Source organism: Neofelis nebulosa, chromosome 3 (assembly GCF_028018385.1).
Source record: "Neofelis nebulosa isolate mNeoNeb1 chromosome 3, mNeoNeb1.pri, whole genome shotgun sequence".
NCBI lineage: Eukaryota > Metazoa > Chordata > Mammalia > Carnivora > Felidae > Neofelis > Neofelis nebulosa.
Genome location: NC_080784.1, coordinates 51,324,812 through 51,343,415, shown reverse-complemented (window position 1 = coordinate 51,343,415; position 18,604 = coordinate 51,324,812). Strand labels below are relative to the sequence as shown.

General features: G+C 41.4%; 1 protein-coding gene across 2 annotated transcripts in view; it reads right to left on the bottom strand.

The window, feature by feature from the left end:
• The window catches only part of EXTL3 (exostosin like glycosyltransferase 3), a 137,217-nt gene extending 120,003 nt beyond the window's left edge, over positions 1-17,214 (bottom strand). The window contains exon 1 of one of the 2 annotated variants that reach the window (XM_058720789.1): positions 17,100-17,214. The gene's annotated coding sequence lies outside the window, so the exon portion shown is untranslated. The remainder of the gene's footprint in view (positions 1-17,099) is intronic. The other variant, XM_058720791.1, reaches the window with a different exon arrangement.
• Positions 17,215-18,604: the final 1,390 nt, after the last annotated feature.

Genomic DNA, 18,604 nt, shown 5'->3' with positions numbered 1-18,604 from the left:
ATGGAAACTTGGTTTCAGACAGACATAACAGATCAGTGGAGAAAGAAACTGATTTATTTATACACTAAACATGCTGGACTCATTGATTATCTGTATGAAAGACTAAGAGAAACGGATACCAATCACAGAATAAATTCTAGATGTGTTACATGATTAATGTGAATATCAAACCTGAAAAAAAATTTAGAAAGAAAATATGCATATGCTTTTGGAGTGGGAGAAAAAAAAATTTAATAAGACCTGAAGGAGCACCTGGGTGGCTCAGTCAGTTAAGCGTCCAACTCTTGATTTTGGCTCAAGTTGAGATCTCACAGTTCGTGGGGTTGAGCCCTACATCTGGCTCTGTGCTCACAGTTTGGAGCATGCTTAGAATTCTCCCTTTCCTCTCTCCCTCTCTGCCCCTCCTCTCACTTGTGCTCTCTCTCTTAAAATAAATAAATATTTAAAAATAAATAAGACTTGAAAACACAAATAATAAAGATTGTGAGGTCACTAAGTTTAAAATTAAATTTGTCTGTATATTGAAATACCCCATAAACAAAGCAAAAGACAAGCAAGAGACTTGGAGATCCCTGCACAGTGCATGACTAGTAAAGGGTAAGTAACCAGAACATACAATGAACTACTTCAACCCATAAGAAAAAGAACAACACAGGAGACAAAAAAGCAAAGAATATGAACAAATAATTCAACAAAGAGGAGACTCAAATGGCCAATAACCACATGAAAAAATGTTCAACCTCATTAGTAATCAGGAAAATACAAACCATTATGAGAAACCATTTCACATGGATCAGATTGGCAAAAAATTGTAAAAGTCAGACAACAGTAGGCATGACTATTATAAGTAAGGCAGTGCAGAAGCAGAAGCTGTCACACAAACCATCAACTGGTACAACCACCGTGGAGAGAAATTTGGCGATGTCAGGGTACATTCACTATGACTCAACAATTGCAGCTGTAGACAAACACCCTAGAGAAACTCCCACCCAAGTGTACAAGGACCCGGCTACAAGAATATGCCTCAGAGCATCATGCGTTAAGTGTGTTTATCCACATATGTATATGTAGCAAGTGACAGAATGAAATCATGCCTTGTAACAATACTTCAGAACAGTCGTGGCCTCTGGAAGGGAGGGAGGGAGGAGAGTGAAATCGGGGAGAGGGCTTCACAGAGGATTCAGCTACATGCATACATTTTCTTAAAAAAAAAAAAAAAGGAACTGGAACAAAAAGGCAAAATCTTAAGATTTGACAAAACTAAGTTGTGAGTACATGATGTTCTTCACACTTTTCTAGACCCTTGAAATATTTCATAAGAGCAATTTTTGAAATTCTAGCAGTAGTTAGCCAGCATGGCTTTGAGGACATGAACATTCCAGACAGTTGGGCAACTACAGAAGATGAGAGATATTTAGAGCTGGAGAAGCTGCATCTTTCTTTCCTAAAGACTCCGAGCCAGGAAACATAAATGATGCAACACCATCAGATACAAACCGGAGGCATCAACTTCTTTGTTTCCTTCCTGGTAGGATGATCAGCATCAAGGGAACTCCCCTGGGAGTCTCCCCCCAGACCCCATCTACGTGCCGCTCTCAAGACTACACCGTGACTTCTCCCTCTAATGGTGACCCCTTTTCTACACATGGAGGAGAGTCATTTATTCCCTCTCTGAGTATTTCCTGCAAAGATAATTAAGTATTTTAGTACAAAATAAGGAACACTCAAATTTCATTCCCTTGAAGCTCCCACTGCAGAGCAAAAAGCATTGGCAAGAAAGTGAAGAAAGTAACAATCACCAATGACTTACCAAGTGTAGGCGGCAAGGTGTGGTGGTGAAGTGGCTTTGAATATTAACTCCTCCACTTATTTGCTAACTTAATGTACATTACCTCTCTGATGTTCAGTTTCCACAACATCAAGTAACAACAATAATCCCTACCTCACAAGGTTAATGAGAAACTAAGATTATATATGAAAATCACTCACACAGTGCCTGGCACATAACATATTCATAGTAATAACAGAAATTTGTATTATCAGTAACCATGGGTTGGACTACATTGTATTTAATCTTTGCATTTGCTAGAATGTAAACTCCATGATAACAGGAAAGTCTGTTTCGTCTTTTTTGTTCACTGGTAAAACCCAAGTACCTAGAACTCTGGCCCACACTAAACACTCAATAAATGTTTGCTGAATGAATGAGTATGAATCTCAGTATTTGGCACATATTAGGTACTTAATAGTTGCTATTTACTGAGAGCTTACTATGTGCTAGGCATTATACATTTTGTTTCTCATTTAATCCTTACAACAACAATGTATTATACTATTCATTTTATACATGAGGAAACTGAGGCCCCGAGAAATTAACTTAGTTCTCCAAGCTCACAGAGTTAAAGGGAAGAGCCAGGATTTGATTCCGGGTTGTCAATTTTCAGATATTTGTTGAATTAATAGCTCAGAATTATTTTGACAATTTAGTAAATGTTCACAGTAGTTTGGGTAAGAGTGATGAGTTACCCTAGGTGGCCAGGTGAATTATTACAAATTTTATAGTAAATTGATTCCCCTTAATTTAGTATTTATTATGTGTACCTATGGCTTCTTGGCAAAGATTGGCCATGTTCTAGTCCAGGAGTAGAGCCCACTCCAGTGTCTCTGCTGGGATAGTAATGAGGAAGTTCTCCACATTTCACAGAGAGTTACTAGACAAAAAGCTAAAAATTAAATGTCCTAAGTTCTTTTATTTTTTTAATTTTTTTAATGTTTTTATTTATTTTTGAGACAGAGAGAGACAGAGCATGAGCAGGGGAGGGGCAGAGAGAGAGGGAGACACAGAATCGGAAGCAGGCTCCAGGCTCCGAGCAGTCAGCACAGAGCCTGATGCGGGGCTCGAACTCACAGACTGTGAGATCCTGACCTGAACTGAAGTCGGACACTCAACCGACTGAGCCATCCAGGCAGCACTAAACGTCCCAAGTTCTAAAGAGAATTGAAGTAAACTAGTGTGCTTTCTTCTCACAACACTCCAACTAACATAGCTATTGATTTGGAATCCACTGCATCTAGAAAAAAACAGTATGAAGGCAAGAAAGTAAAAGAAACACTTTCCTTTTCATAAGACCTCAAATATCTCCACATTTATTTATAATCAATTACTTCTCAAGAAAAAGATCATAGAAAATAATGACATTAATGAAAACTGTTTTGTTTGGAGCAGTTTCTAATTTAAATATAACCTTATAGAAATTTATTGTATAAAAGTTTAAAAAATTACAGATTAAAAAATTGATTTCATTACCACCATATAATCTTTGTATCTCCTCCTAGTCATTTCTGCCTATTTTTCTTCTACAAAAGTGGGGTGAAACTGCACACTTTATTTATTTATATATAAGTACATATATTGAGAGAGAGAGAGCATGCATGCCCACGGGAGAGAGGCAGAGGGTGAGAGAGACATTTAAGCAGGCCCATGCCCAGCACCAGCCCCATGCAGGGCTGAATTCCACAACCCTGGGATCATGACCTGAGCCGAAATCAAGAGGCGGATGTTCAACCAACGGGGCCACCCAGGTGCCCTGAATCTGTATACACTTTATAACTTACGTTTTCCAATTAATAAAGGTAACTATCTTTATATGTCCATAAGTGCATCTTTTTTTTTTTGGGGGGGGGGGGACAGAGAGAGACAGAGCATGAACGGGGGAGGGGCAGAGAGAGAGGGAGACACAGAATCGGAAACAGGCTCCAGGCTCCGAGCCATCAGCCCAGAGCCTGACGGGGGGCTCGAACTCACGGACCGCGAGATCGTGACCTGGCTGAAGTCGGACGCTTAACCGACTGCGCCACCCAGGCGCCCCAAGTGCATCTTTTTTAACTGAGGAGTTCCATTGTATTTATATGTTAAGTCCCAGTGGCTAAAAATTCAAGTTGTTTCTGATTCTTCCCCATCATAAACAAGGCTGAGATGAACATGGTAGAGATAAATCTTTTTGCATGTGTTTAATTATTTCCATAGGATCGATTTCGAGAAGTAGGCTTACTGGGTCAAAGGGTTACATTTGGAATTTTTTAAGTTAAGCACAGACATCTGTTTTAAATATACTTTAACTTGTCTTTCACTTCATTTTTAGTTTCCTTTTTAGTATCAAGAACTACGACAAATAACATGCCAAGCCTCCAACAGAGACTGGTTGATTGAGCATCTCTTTATATATTCTATTTCTCTCTCTCCTTTTTGGAAGAAATAGTATCTGCAAGTTAAAAAGAAGGGGGTAAGGATGAAACAAAACAATGTTGACCCAGAGTGAGAAAGACTAGTTGGTAATACTGTGGCTTCTCAAATAGGGATAATAAAAGTTCATGGCCCATCAAAATAAAACAAAAAACAAAGGAAGAATAGCTGGCCCCCAAAATAGGTTGGGAAACAAAATTCCATCATCAAAGGCATATGCACAACATTGCATTAGGCACCCTACGAAGATTTAGAAGAAAGGAAATATGTATGGATAGTCCGAGCCCTTGAAAAGCAGGGCATCATGATGAAAAAATATATTGAACATTATATTTTAAATTAATGCTTGAAGAACATTTATTTATACACAATCTCTGAATGAACCGTCAAGGCATTTTCTTTTGGAATAGGTCCATTAACTGGAGTTTCATAATGCTTTGGTTAAGTGGTTCCATTTTTGGTTTCCTTACAATTTTTTTTAAAATTTTTAACAAATTAAGTGGCCTTGAGCATAACTTGCACTGGTCTACCTTCTGCTTCCCTGGAAAGGATGAATTTACATCATTTGACAAGCCTATTTCAGGTTTTTTTGTTGTTACTGTTTGTTTGCTTGTTTTTGTTTTCGCAGCCTAAAATTAAAATGTCATATAATTTTAGTTCTCACAAAAATAAAGTAAAATAAAAATTTTACTAAATTAAAATTTTAAATTAAAAAATTTTTAATTAACTAAAAACTTTCCCTAATATTTGTTTCCTCACCCATACCCAATTCTTTTTTTTTTTAATGTTTATTTATTTTTGAGAGAGAGCGTGAGCAGGGGAGGGGCAGAGAGAGAGAGGGGAGACACAGAATCTGAGGCAGGATCTAAGCTCTGAGCTGTCAGCACAGAGCCCAACACGGGGCTCGAACTCATGAACTGTGAGCTCATGACCTGCGCTGAAGTCGGATGCCTAACGGACTGAGCCACCCAGGCGCCCTCACCCATACTCAATTCTATTATAATTATCCTTAGTAAGTTACTCTCACCCAGTCTTTTTCCACATCTCGACTTGGCTTTTATAAAAGCAATTCTCATCGCTTCTTGGCCTTTTGGCTAAAATCAAGTGTAGAAGCAATTCTCTTTTCAAGCTCCTGTTTCATATTGGACATCAGAGAGGCAATGGAGAACAGAAGTTCACACGAGTTAAACAGAAGTGTGTTGCTTCCTTTACACAACATGAGTGTTCCTCAGATCAAATCCAGATGGCATCTACTCAGTAATTACCCTTCTGAGGCAAAACAGTGAAGCAATGAATCCAACGCATAACTTCTAGTTCTTTGTTAGAGAGCCAAGGGCATCCACCATCAACCCTACCTGGGAGGAGAGAACTCCAGATGACACTTGGGTATCCACAGACCAAGGAGTGGTTTTCATCTTGAGAAAGTGTTAGAATCTATTAAGATGTACAGGATCATGAAGTATATTTTAAAAAGTAAAACATGTGAGGTTAGAGGCAATAAGATTCCTTTGAATTAATATAATAATCATACTACACTAGTCTGTTAGAAGTGCTGATATCATGATGCCATAGAAGAAGAAGCCATTCTGCAAGTCATGAGCTCTGAGTTCTAGTCCAATTAGCTCTGTGGCTTGTACATGTTACAGTCCCTCTGGGCTGTCTTTCTCATCGGCCAAATGAAGGGAGATAGTGCTAGATGAGTGCTAGGATCCTCTTCGGTTCTAAAACTCTACTATTCTGGGGTGCCTGGGTGGCTCGGTCGTTAAGCATCTGACTTCAGCTCAGAGCATGATCACACGGTTTGAGCCCTACTTCAGGTGAGCATGAGCCTTGCTTTGGGTGAAAAAAACACAAGCCCCGGGTGAGTCCCACTTCTCTCTCTCTCTCTCCCTCCCCCTATCTCTCTCACTCTCTCTGTTCCCCCCCACACTTGTGCCCGAAAGAAAGAATGAAAGAAAGAAAACTACTATTCTTTAAGGAGGACCAATAAGCATAGTTTCAAAAAGGCAGTAGACATTGTATTCTAGATATTCCAGTAGCCTATTGAAACAACCCAGATTCTAAAATCTAGAAGAAAACTGGAAAATCCTTTAGGACAATAATGTCTCATTTTATGTCACAATTGCAATAAATATTTATTGAGTGTGTTACTCTGATGCTGAGGATATTTCATAAAACATGGGAAATGTCTGCTTTCGCAGACTATATGGTCTGCTGCGGGGTATGATTTAACAATTTAACAATGTAATTTAACAATGACAACAGAGTGTGATAATTGCTAAGATGGGAAAGTAGAACGCTCTTACAGGAAAAAATATGTGCACAATGCAATATGGAAGGCTTTTCTCAATACAGTTGTATCTAATGTGGGAACTGAAAAGAGAAGTAGAGGTTCATGAGGAAGGGGGCTCAAGAGGGAAATGGTCCAGGTGCAGGGAGCGCTACGTGAAAAGGTGCACAGCCGGGAGACAGGTGGCTAATCTGGCATCTATGGCTGAACTGCCTAGAACAAGAGATGAAGTCAAAAGTGAAACAAGCAAGAGCTGAATCACACGAGTGTTTACAGAACTTAACTTGCCTTTAGCTTCCCACCAATGTGGGGTCATCAAAGGCTTGTGATAGGATCAGATGAACATTTTCAAAAGACGACCCTGGTTGGAATGTGAAGAAAAAATTGAGAAAATCACTGGGAGGCTGTTGCAGGAATATAGACAAAAAGTGGTGACCTGAACTAAAATACTGGCAGCAGAGAGGGGATAGATATTTAGAAGCTGGGATGGGACTTAGTGATTAAGCAGTGGGGGAAGAGGACTCAAAAACTGATTCCTAGAACTCCAGATTGAGAAATTGGGTAGAAATTTTTCCATTGTTTGTTAAGAGGATTGGATATAAGCCTAGAGTTGCTGGCAGGCATTTTGCCATCATTTGGAAAGAGGCTGCCTGAGAATGGAGTCAACACAGGAAGAACAAAGCTAAGAGATAGAGTGAGGCTGTTTGTGACGTCCTTATTTTATGTCTCTGGACCGGCTATCCCAGCAGGCACATGAATCAATGCATTTCCTTTGTTGTGGTTTTTGGTGGTGGTGATGGTGGTAGTGGTGGTTTGGTTGGTAGGTTGTTCAGTTCAATTTGAATTGGGGTCCTATTACTTGGAACCAAAAGAATGCTGGGAAGAGTGGGGGCAGAGCCCAGGGTAGAACTACCACTGAAGAGGTGACACAGGAAAGTGAGCCCAAGAAGAAAGCAAGAGGAAAAAGGAACCCAGGAAAGTATAGTGCCAAAAGAAGAGAACTCTTCAAAGAGAAGCATGTAGTCAGTAAAGTCAAATGCTGTTGAGAGATAAGACAAATGCACTGGGGTCAACAACACAGCAGTAGTCAGTGGCCTTTGTGAGGACAATTTCAGTGGAGTGATAAGAGTACAAGCCAGAGTAAAGAAAGCTGAAGAGTTGAGATGAGGAAGTAGAGTAGAAACAATTCTAAATCAAGAAGCTGAGTTGTGGAAGCACCTGGGTGGCTCAGTTGGTTAAGTGTCTGACTTCAGCTCAGGTCATGATCTCATGGTTTGTGAGTTCAATCCCCACATCAGGCTCTCTGCTTTCAGTGCAGAGCCTGCTCTCGGCCTATCTGCTTTCAGTGCAGAGCCCACTTCAGATCCTCTGTCTCCCTGTGTCTCTGACCCTCCCCTATTCATTCTCTCTCTCTCTCTCAAATAAACGAACATTAAAAAAAATTTTTTTTAAATAAGTCATGTCGTGAAGACAAGGGCTGTCCGAGGGAGTGATTTTCAGATGGGTGAGATGGAGGCATGTATAAAGGCTAGTGCCAAGAACTCAGCAATCATTGGGAGGGGTCCCCGAGAAGGAGAGTGGAGAAGGTCCAGAGCACAGGCCAAGGCACAGATTTAAAGGCTGGCCCTAACTCAAGGGAAGGATACCTCTTGAGTTGGGACTGTACAGAAAGAGCAGAGGATACATGCAAAATTAACCAGACATTTTCACATGGCAGTAGGAACTCAAGGCATTACTGTTTGACCGCCTCTATCTTCCCCGTAAAGTAGTGGGCATGGTCCTTTGTGGAGAGCAAGGAGAACCTGGGTGGTGGGAGGTTTAAGGAGAAGAGAGGCTGTTTGAAAACTTGCTCTGGGGAACAGGAGAGAGGCTAGGAAAATAAAAAAGAATTGACTAGAAACTCTGAGGGCCCACTTTATGACAGTAACCATTCCCTGGTTTTACCCAAATCTGGTAAGTCGAAGAAAGAACGAAACCTGAAAGTAAATTTCTAATGATAATGAGACAACTGATTTACAAACGAGACCATTATAAGAGAGTCTCTTTTATAAATAAAAGAAAATGTTAGTACTGGAATATTCGTCATTACTAACCTAAAGGAGGAACTGGTAAGTATGCTTCTATGACATTCAGCTTTTCTGCACAGTGAACTGCCAACTTGATGGAGATAAACCACAGGAAGACCTCACAAAATGGCGTGACCAAGCCCAAAGTGGCTGATAAGATGCAGCAGGCTAGGAGATGATAAGGAGTCTGGGTTTTCAAAGCAAATCAAAATTCAAACCATGCTGGCAAACTAAAGGTTTTGAGATCTTAGTGACAGCCCAATGAAGAGATCGAAGTTATGGGCAACAGCTCTCTGCTCTCTGTAACAGCAGATACAACCCCTTGGGCTGACAGAATATCAAATATCAAGAGGCTACTAGATAAGGTCCCTTTGCAGTGTCAAGACTCTGAAGTTTCAGACGAGAGTGACAAGAACTCATGTGAGGCATCTGCATGAAGAGATGGCCTTCCTCCGTCCAGTTAGCTATCTATGTGTTCAAGTTTATCCATATACCCTGTTCCATTACCATCATGTGGTTTGGGGACCATATTAGCTCAGCCCTTCCTGAAACATCTTCTCTAAATTACAATGGAGTCTTGTGATGTCTATCTTCAGGAAGCTATGATGCCAATACTCTGAAGAGTGTTTTTTGTCTTTTAGGGTTGAGGGTACTCCTAAATGGAATTACTCAATGTTCTTCAGAAAACAAAAACAAAAATAAAAACCCAGCCAGGAACTTTGCTATCCTGGGTCCTCCTTGCCTGGATTTTCGTTTATCTGCCCCATTTCTTACCTATCTTTCCAGGTTCTTGAGCTGGAGAGTTCATTCCTCCTTTAGAATACTGTGATTCTCCTTCTCGGCCTTCACACGTGGAGGTTACCATGTCCCAGAAGTAAGCGATTAGGACATCTTCCCTAACTTTGAAGGATTCATAGACTAAGTAAATATAAAGGGACAGGTGCTGTGATAGGAGGTACACGGCAAAAAGGTGGGAGTGATCATCTCTTACAGCATGGGCAGAATTTTACATCATTTTCATTTGTCATGAAATAGTATTCTTCTAGATTTTTCAACCATGTAAATATGTAAAAAACACTCTTACCTCACTGTCTATACAAAAACAGATATGAGCTTGATTGCCTGTGGATGAAAGTTTGCTGACCCCTATTCCAAGCACGAGTTCCCAGGGCAAAGATGGCCTCCTTCATTTTTATCTACTCAGTTTATTATTATAACTGATACCAATAATACTAATACACACCAACTGTTGAGAACCTAGGTGCCAGGTAGTATGTACCACAGAGAACTGCTCTGAAGAATAAACAAAATAATGCATGTAAAGCACTTCACATAATGCTTCATCCAAAGTAAGCATCAATAATTGTTAGCTACCATTACTATTTTTGTTTATACATCTTATCCCTGATCAGTAAAATGACTCATAAAAGGAAAATATTACAATCCTATGGAGGATGAGAAAAAGGAAGTAATTTGTGAAATCACATAGCTAATAAGTAGCAGAGCTAGGAATTGAACCTGATTTATCTGACTTCAAAGCCTGTGGCCTTTCCATTACCTCACAACCTCCTGTTTAGTTAACATGAAGTAAATTCACTGCCTGCTTGTTACTTGCTGGCCGACCCATGAGCAGCAGGTACTATTGTTCCTGGAGCCCGCCATCTTGTGTCAAGAGTAGCACAGGGCTTATTCTATTCTTGCTTCAAAGCTTAAATGCCTGTTGGGCCACTCAGTTCTTGTTTCCTGCCAAGGGATACTCTTCTTTATGACAGTAAAGATGACTAAACTCAATGAACAGTTAAGCCTTTTCCTGCTCAGGTGTCCAATTCTGTCTGCTTCCCCAAGTTCTTCTGATGACTCATCCTTAGGTAACTTCCTGAAAATGACTCCCCTGGGATCCTACCACAACAGCATTCTAACAGAAAAGTACTTTACACTTCCAGTGATAACTCCAGATAGTTTCCACCAAAGCTAAAAGTGTTAGTTGCATAAAAACCATTCCTATCTGCATGATGTTTTCAGAGTGGATTATAAAATAGTATTGAAGATATTGTCCACAGCTTCAAAATTATATTCAAGGGAGCCTATGTGATAAATCCTTCTTTGAATTTAGTTCCAGAGGAAAAAAAAAGGTCTTCTCTATAGTTGAATCTGTATATTTTATCTTGCCGGAATAAGAATATGATGTAACCCAACCTGTTTCCTCTTATATTGTGGCTTCCAAGAAACATAAAGCCAAATCCCATGCCAAAGCGTCTCATCCCAGGTGCCTAGTAGAATCTATTTCTGCTTCATTGCTATGACCACTTTTACATGTTACAATTTTAAATCTAGCTTGAATACAATGTGTGTCTCCTCTACGCCAGGCACTGTGACTTTCTCATGTGCCCTTCCTTCTTAAGTGGTTTCAAATCTGGTGCTTGTTTTACTGAACTACCCTAGTGCCTTATTTTTTAAGTTCTGTTTTACCTTATGTCCCATACTTAAGATCTCCTGAAAGCAGGTAAGTCCATACACTGGAAAGAAAAAAAGCCTCCGTTCACCTTTATGCACATAGTTGTGAAGGGCCAACCTGGCTTTATCCTTACAGGCCTCACAATAGGGGTGTCATTCCATGAATGTCAGGGCTTTTCCAGATTGCCCTGTCTTCCACATCTCTCTCTTTCTACCTCTGCTTGTCTCTTGTGTATCACTCTTTTTGTTTATCTTTTGGGGTTCCCACTGTGGGTATCACTGATCCTCCATGCAGTCATTAAGAACTTCAGGCAATCCCCACACTTGTCTGTGCCGGGGAGAGTTACATGAGTAGGACTCCCATCCTGATGGGTCTGCAGCCACTAGACACATGTCCTAATGAGAATCCTTTAGCTCCATGTGGCTTCCTCTCGGGAAGCACAACTCTCTTTGGTATCTGTCACCCTCACGTCACTTCCCCTCCAATTGTATCTGTTCCCCTCTTGACCTTTCTGTAAGTCAGGAAGGTTAATGCAACTTAGAGTTTATGTCCAAGGGTGATTGGCAGAGCAGCATCTAGAATAAAGCTAGCAGACAGCTGTTACTTGATGGAAAAATTGGAAACTGGAAAGGATATGTGGCACAACAGAGGCCCTCAAATATTTGATAATGAATGAATGAATGAATGAACAAACTCTAACTTCTCCCCACTTTCCCACCTCACCTTGATACCTAGACAAAGCCAGCAACCAAACACCAGTGCCAAGCACGCAAATCTCTGCAGTAATTGTAATCGTCTGCATTGACTGCAGCAAGGCTAATAAAGATGGAAATCCTGGTTTCTTTCTCCTTAGAAAGAAAGCCAAAGCACACCTCTGTCAGCTCAAAGAGGTGCCTTGCCAGTACCAGGCACAACTGTCTGGCAGAGGCCAGGTTTTTGCTTTAAATTCTCCCTTTGCCTGAACTTGCTCAATGACCCTGGGCAAGTCACTTGACGACTCTGGGTCTCACTGTGCTCATCTGTAAAAGGTGGAGGTTGAACTAAACGGTACCTCTGGGACCTTCCAACTTTACACTTCCGTAATCTGTCCTCCGGGAATCCAGCCAGCATTCTTTGCTTGGGCTGGGCCTTTTGAGATGTCTGCTTTAATTTTTGACTTACATTGCCTAGTCTTCTTATCACAAATTTATTTAAAGTTTCTGGACTTTGGTCATCTGACCAAAGTGCTCAATAGGCTCAATAGGCTTTTTTTTTTTTTTTTTTTTTTTTTTTTTTTTGTGGTGGCGGTGGTGGTAAAATAAAATCGATCACTTTAGCCATTTTTAAGTGTACCATTCAGAGTCATTAAGCACGCTCACACTGTTGTGCCACCATCACTTCTGCTAATCCACAGAACTCTTTTCATCTCATCTAAACTGAAATTCTACCCATTAAACAGCAGTTTCCCACTCTCCTCTTCCCCTGTGCCTGGCAACCACCAGCCTACTTTCCATCTCTACCATATGTAAAATCCTACACTATTTGTTCTCTTGTGACTGGCTCTCTACTTAGCATGATGTCCTCAAGGTTCATCTGTCTTGAAGCACATGTCAAAATGTCCTTCCTTTTTAAGGCTGAGTAAATAATACTTCATTGTATGGATAGACCACGTTTTGTTTATCCATTTGTCCACTGATGGACACTTGAGTTGATCCCCCTTTTGACTCCTGTGAATAATGTTGCTATAAACACAGGCATACAAACAGCTGTTTGAGGACTTGCTTTCACTTTTTTGGGTAATACACCGAGAACTGGAATTGCTGGATCACATGGTAATTCTATGTTTACTATTTTAAGGAACTGTCACACTGTTTTGTTCAATGGGACATTTAAATGCAAAGACAGAACTACTTAGGAAGCTAGGGTTGCAGGGGTGCCTGGGTGGCTCAGTTGGTTAAGCATCAGACTCTTGGTTTTGGCTCAGGTCATGATCTCACGGTTTCGTGGGTTTGAGCCTCACATTGGGCTCTGTACTGGCAGCACAGAGCCTGCTTGAGATTCTCTGTCTCCCTCCTCTCTGCCCCTCCCCCACTCATGCTGTCTCTGTCTCTCAAGATAAATAAAATTTAAAAAACTGGTATTTCAGTCTTTTTGCCAGGCTGACTCCTGAGATGTGTTTCCAGGGTATAGATTTGCCTAGAAGGGTTGTCTTGCCTCATTCTCAAGAGGGGCAGGACCCACTTGCTGTTCAGAATGAATCCTGCACTAGACACTGGATCTGGAGCCACTTCTGACCCTGCCTCAGTATCAATATCTGTAGAGTAACCTCATAATACTTAATTTGCAGAGTTATTATGAGGGTCGAGGATGATGCACACAAAGCACTCAGGTAAGCACTTAGAAAATGAAGACATGAATCTTACCCTACCCTGATTGCAAAGGGTGGTTCTAAAAACCAAATGAAAATATGAGAAAGCCAGAAATAGTAATGCATTCTACAAATGCTAAGCCCTCATCATTGCTTTTCTAATCACTGCTATCGCCACCTACCTCCTGGCCTCCCAGGTCTAGCCTTCACTCAGGCTTGAGAGTAACTGTCTAAAGCACATACAACCCTGTTGTTCTCCTGCTAAAGATTTCAGTGGCTCCCCTCCCCCTTGCCCAGGCCTTTTCTGCGCTGACCCCTACCTCTCTCTTCAGTCTTATTTCTAATCTTTGTAGGCCTCCTATATTGCCACTTCACCCCCATGATTTTGTTAATACCTGTCCCCTCTACCTGGAGAACTCTTCCTCCCCTTTCCTGGCTAAAAGTCATTCTTTCATATGAATTTCAGGCACTGCCTTTTCCAGAAGGCCTTTCCCAACTCCACCAAACCATAATAGGAGCCCATAGCAGCATGAGCAGACATCATCATACCAAGCACACACTTTCTTGGAATTATCTGTAGGTTGATTTCCCCAACTAAATCAGCTTCTTAAAGTCAGAGGTTAGATTATTTGCATTTCCAGTGTTAGCACAGTGGTAGGATGTTTATTGAATAAATATATGAATATGAACAAATAGGGTGGTTTTATTGTAAAGTTGGGATAGTTCACATATGATTAACTCTTGAGTTAATGCTTCTATAATCTCATATTACATGACTCCATCACTAGAATAATTTTAGTATCACTATATAATGATTTTTTTGTTAATTTGGTGTCTTTTTGTTGTTGTTGTTGTTGTTAATTGGCACCATAAGGGATAGAAGCCAGAGGGGAAATATTTAAAGGTATTTTCTCTATCTCCTTCTCCTTCCAAAATAATTGGTGTGTCTTTAAATTGAGGTCCTCTGGTCTTCATGGTGCTTCTTCTTTAAAAAAAAAAAAGTATTTATTTTGAGACAGAGAGAGCGTGTGTGCGCATGCATTCAAGGAAGGGGGCGCAGAGAGGAAGAGAGAGAATCCTAAGCAGGCTCCATGCTGTCAGGGTGAAGCCCGACCTCACCAAACACGAGATCATGGTCTGAGCCAGAAGAGTCTTGATGCTTAACCGACTAAGCCACCCAGGCGCCCCTTCACGGTTCTTTTGAAAGATGCTTTTGCTTCCTTAGCAGGCAAGAACTATCCAGGCCCCTAATTGTATGGTCCTGATGACACAGCCCCCAATAAGAGATCTTCCCTACAGCTATTTTTCACAAGGAGTAGACTAAAGCAGTGAGTCCACTCTTATACTTAGTAGGTGCCTGATAAAGATCTGCTCAAGAAAGGAGTAAATTATGAGTTGCTTGTTTGTGCTAACTCCTGTAAACCAGCTTGTGGCTAGAGGTCAGTTTTTAAGTTGATCTCCTTCAGAAGCAAGAACTGTGCCAGCTGTACCATTTTTGAATAAGGGCATTGGAAGACTGTAAAAGCAATGGGTTGTTTAAGCTAACCTAAAATGCATATATTTACAGCTGATATAGGAAACATTTGATCTGCTTATTTTTTGTGAGCCCACGAATTTGTATTTAAGTTTCCTTACGTGGGTGTCGGTGTCTTTCCACATGACTCTCTTGAGGCTATGGGCTCACTGATGCTTACAATGTACTATGCAAAGTTATCTCTAACATGTTCTTAAACTGCTCCTTTTAAGCTTCAAAGAGTCCCCTCTCGTTCTTATGGGTGTTGGTGACTATTAACGACATACTGGATTTTGGTTTTATCTTTTGGGTTTATTTGCCAATAACCGAAGACCTCATGATGGGAACCACTGATGTATACCAACGCAATTTTTTTCTTGTATTTAGTTTTTTAAAGGTTTGTATCTTTTTACTCATAGATACATAATGCTATAAAATAATAGTAATGTTAAATGTGGAGAATACAAATCTTTTCCAAATAGAAAATATTTTACATAACGAGTAATTCATAATTTCACATTTTGATAGAAAACTGACGTTTCTGGAGCAAAGTACCCAGAGACAGCATTAAGGACCATTAAGAATCCCTGCTTAACAAAAATTTAGAATTCTAACAATTTCTAGACCTACCCTCTTTCCTTGGGCATAGGTAAGGTGGTAACAGTTCGAAAGAATTTTCTTAGTTTTTATTGGTATCTCCAATCAAGAGCTGTGTCTAGCAAAAAAAAAATCTGTGTTGATTCATGGCATTTTATATTTGAAAGGAACAATAAAGAAAATTTAATCATCCAACAGTTCTCTTCTTGGAGGCAAAAATGTTTTATTTTATTTTTTTGAGAGAAAGAGAAACAGAGCACAAGTTGGGAAGGGGCAGAGAAGGAGGGAGACACAGAATCTGAAGCAGGCTCCAGGCTCTGAGCTGTCAAAACAGAGCCAGAAGCGGGGCTCAAACTCACCAACCATGAGATCATGACCTGAGCCAAAGTCAGACGCTCAGCTGACTGAGCCACCCAGGCACCTCTAGGCAGAAATGTTTTAGAATCAAGCTTGTCTGATTTCCCATCTTCTGCCTTTTATGATGAGCTAGTTTGGTAATTAGGATCACGTTCAACTGAAGAATATATCTTTTAGCTTTCCTAGTTATAATCTTTATTATTAAACAATAAATGAAACTGCATGTATATCATAAGTAAAATCAATCAACTGATAATGATTAGAATGGATATAATATAGGGTAAGGGTTTTTTAAATCTATATACCTTTAAAAATATAATTTATTTTACGCTGGGGATAGGGATCAGAGGACTAATGGGCTTTTCTGAACCTTTAGAAGTGGGCAAAAGGGACATCATTTTAGAACCAAAGCCTGGAGTTTTCAGGATGGGATTATTTTGGGTTGGCATTATTACCAGGAAGGGAGACTGAATGAATGGAGCCATGCAGTGTGACCCAGAAACAGGCTGAGGAGGACAGACGCCAACAAGCTTAAGCTATCGCAGGTGCCCACTCCCCCATTCAGTGCATTCAATTTGGCAAACTTTATTTTTTGGAAAGCTCAAACTGTGCGATCTCCAAACTAGGCTCAGCTGTGCTGTTAAGGGGGCTCTGGCTGTGGCAGCAGGGACTGCCGGGAAGCAGGTCCTGGGAAGGAGTCCTGGGGTGCGGTGTGTTTGGGTCTATTATAACTTGAGGACACCCACTGGCTTTCGATCACAGGATAGCCACCTCCGGATAGGGTGTCGCAGGCGGCGCACGCGACAGACGCCACTCACTACCTGAAACAGCAGGGGCTCAGGATCCCCACGCACACTGTGAAACAGACCCCGACCGACATCTAAATTTTCCTGAGTTCTCACACATGCACACATCCGAAGAAACCCAACCCAACCAAGTTCTCACACATTCTAACCCCACCCCGAAGTCTGCACACACAAGGCAGAACGGATGAACCAAGAGCTTGAAATTACCCAGGCACAAACTCCCCAAATCAGGCTTCCCAAAGCCCAACAGAGTCTAGAGGGAGCCGAGAAGGGGTCGCAGACAAAAGAGTTTTAAAACAGATCCCTTGGAGCCAACCCGGTTGTTCCATGTCTAAATTTTGGCAGCTTAAGTCTTCTCCAGTTTGAACAAGAAAAGACTCCACACACACCCCGCCACAGGGACTGTCCTGAGAAGCCCCCCCTACCTTACTACAGCGCCAGGTGGACAGCTCCCCGAGGCTGGGAAGGGTGCGACGTAAATCCCGGCGGCTGCCCGCAGGAGCCGCACAGCTGTGGGCCACAGCGGCTGCGGCGCCTGGCCCCGCCCCCGCCTCAGCCCCGCCCCCCTGGACGCCCGCCCCCCGGACGCCTGGCCCGCGCGCCCCAAACCCTCCGGGCTTAGCCGCCGCCGCCGCTTGGTCCCCTCCCGGCTCGCGGACTACAGGTCCCGGTGCATTGTGGGAAGCCAGAGCCCAAAGCTAGGCGGACGCTGACCCCTGGTGGGTGCAGTTCCAAAGGGAGCCGGCGGCTCACGGTGGGGGCACTCGCAGGAGCGGCGGGAGCTGCAAGCTAAGAGAGAGGGAAGGCCGACCACCCAAGGCCACCCCAGCGAACTAGTGTCTATTGCATATCGCTCCTATGTCAGTAAAATAGCACTATAAACCCAGATGCTTTCAAAGTGCCTGGGGCCCCCTGCCTAATAGTGATATAAGTAAAAACTAAGGAAAGCTTTTTTTTTTTAATTTTTTTTTTAACATTTATTTGTTTTTGAGACAGAGAGAGACAGAGCATGAACGAGGGAGGGGCAGAGAGAGAGGGAGACACAGAATCTGAAACAGGCTCCAGGCTCTGAGCAGTCAGCACAGAGCCCGACGCGGGGCTCGAACCCACGGACAGTGAGATCGTGACCTGAGCCGAGTCGGACGCTTAACCGACTGAACCACCCAGGCGCCCCAGGAAAGCTTTTTAAATACGGAAATTCATTTTTTAAATTGTAAGACTAAATGACGTCAACGTTATGGAAAAATCTGCACTTAATTTTTATTTCTGGTAAAACCACAGATGGGCTCAACCTGTCTAGAGAATATGGGGAAAAAATGTAACAAAAACTAGGAAACTGGAATCCAGGACTTTCTCTTCTGGGCATGTGTACCTCAAGGAAATAGTTCAAAAGAAGTATATTTTTAAAGAGTAAACTATATAAAAATATTCATAGTGAAAAATTAGAAAATAACAAATGACCGATAATACATCAAAGGCACAAAAATAATGCGTACCTATTTAAATAAGAATATGAAGAGTATCACCCTGTAGAATGATTTCTATCAAATAATGTTAAATGAAAAACACAGAACACAAGAAAGCACAAAGCCAATGATTCCAACCATGTGAAAATGTATGTGTTCACAAATATAAAAAGAAACTTTGGAGTAATGTGAATGCAGTTTAATGTGTCTTAAGATTCTTTTATTTTTATTAAATAATTTTTTAAACATTTCTAAATTGTTGGGGCTAGTTCTAATTTTGGATAGCATATGCAAGATTTCAGTTTCCCCTGGCTGTAAGCAATAAACAAAGTTATCTAAAAAGAAAAAATTCTGAGGCTGTAGTGAACCATGATAATTTTACTTGTCTACAAATGCTGGTAGGACACAAAAGGAAATAAATTTATTGGGAGTGGGGTGGGGAGGTGTATTAATCTGCCAGGACC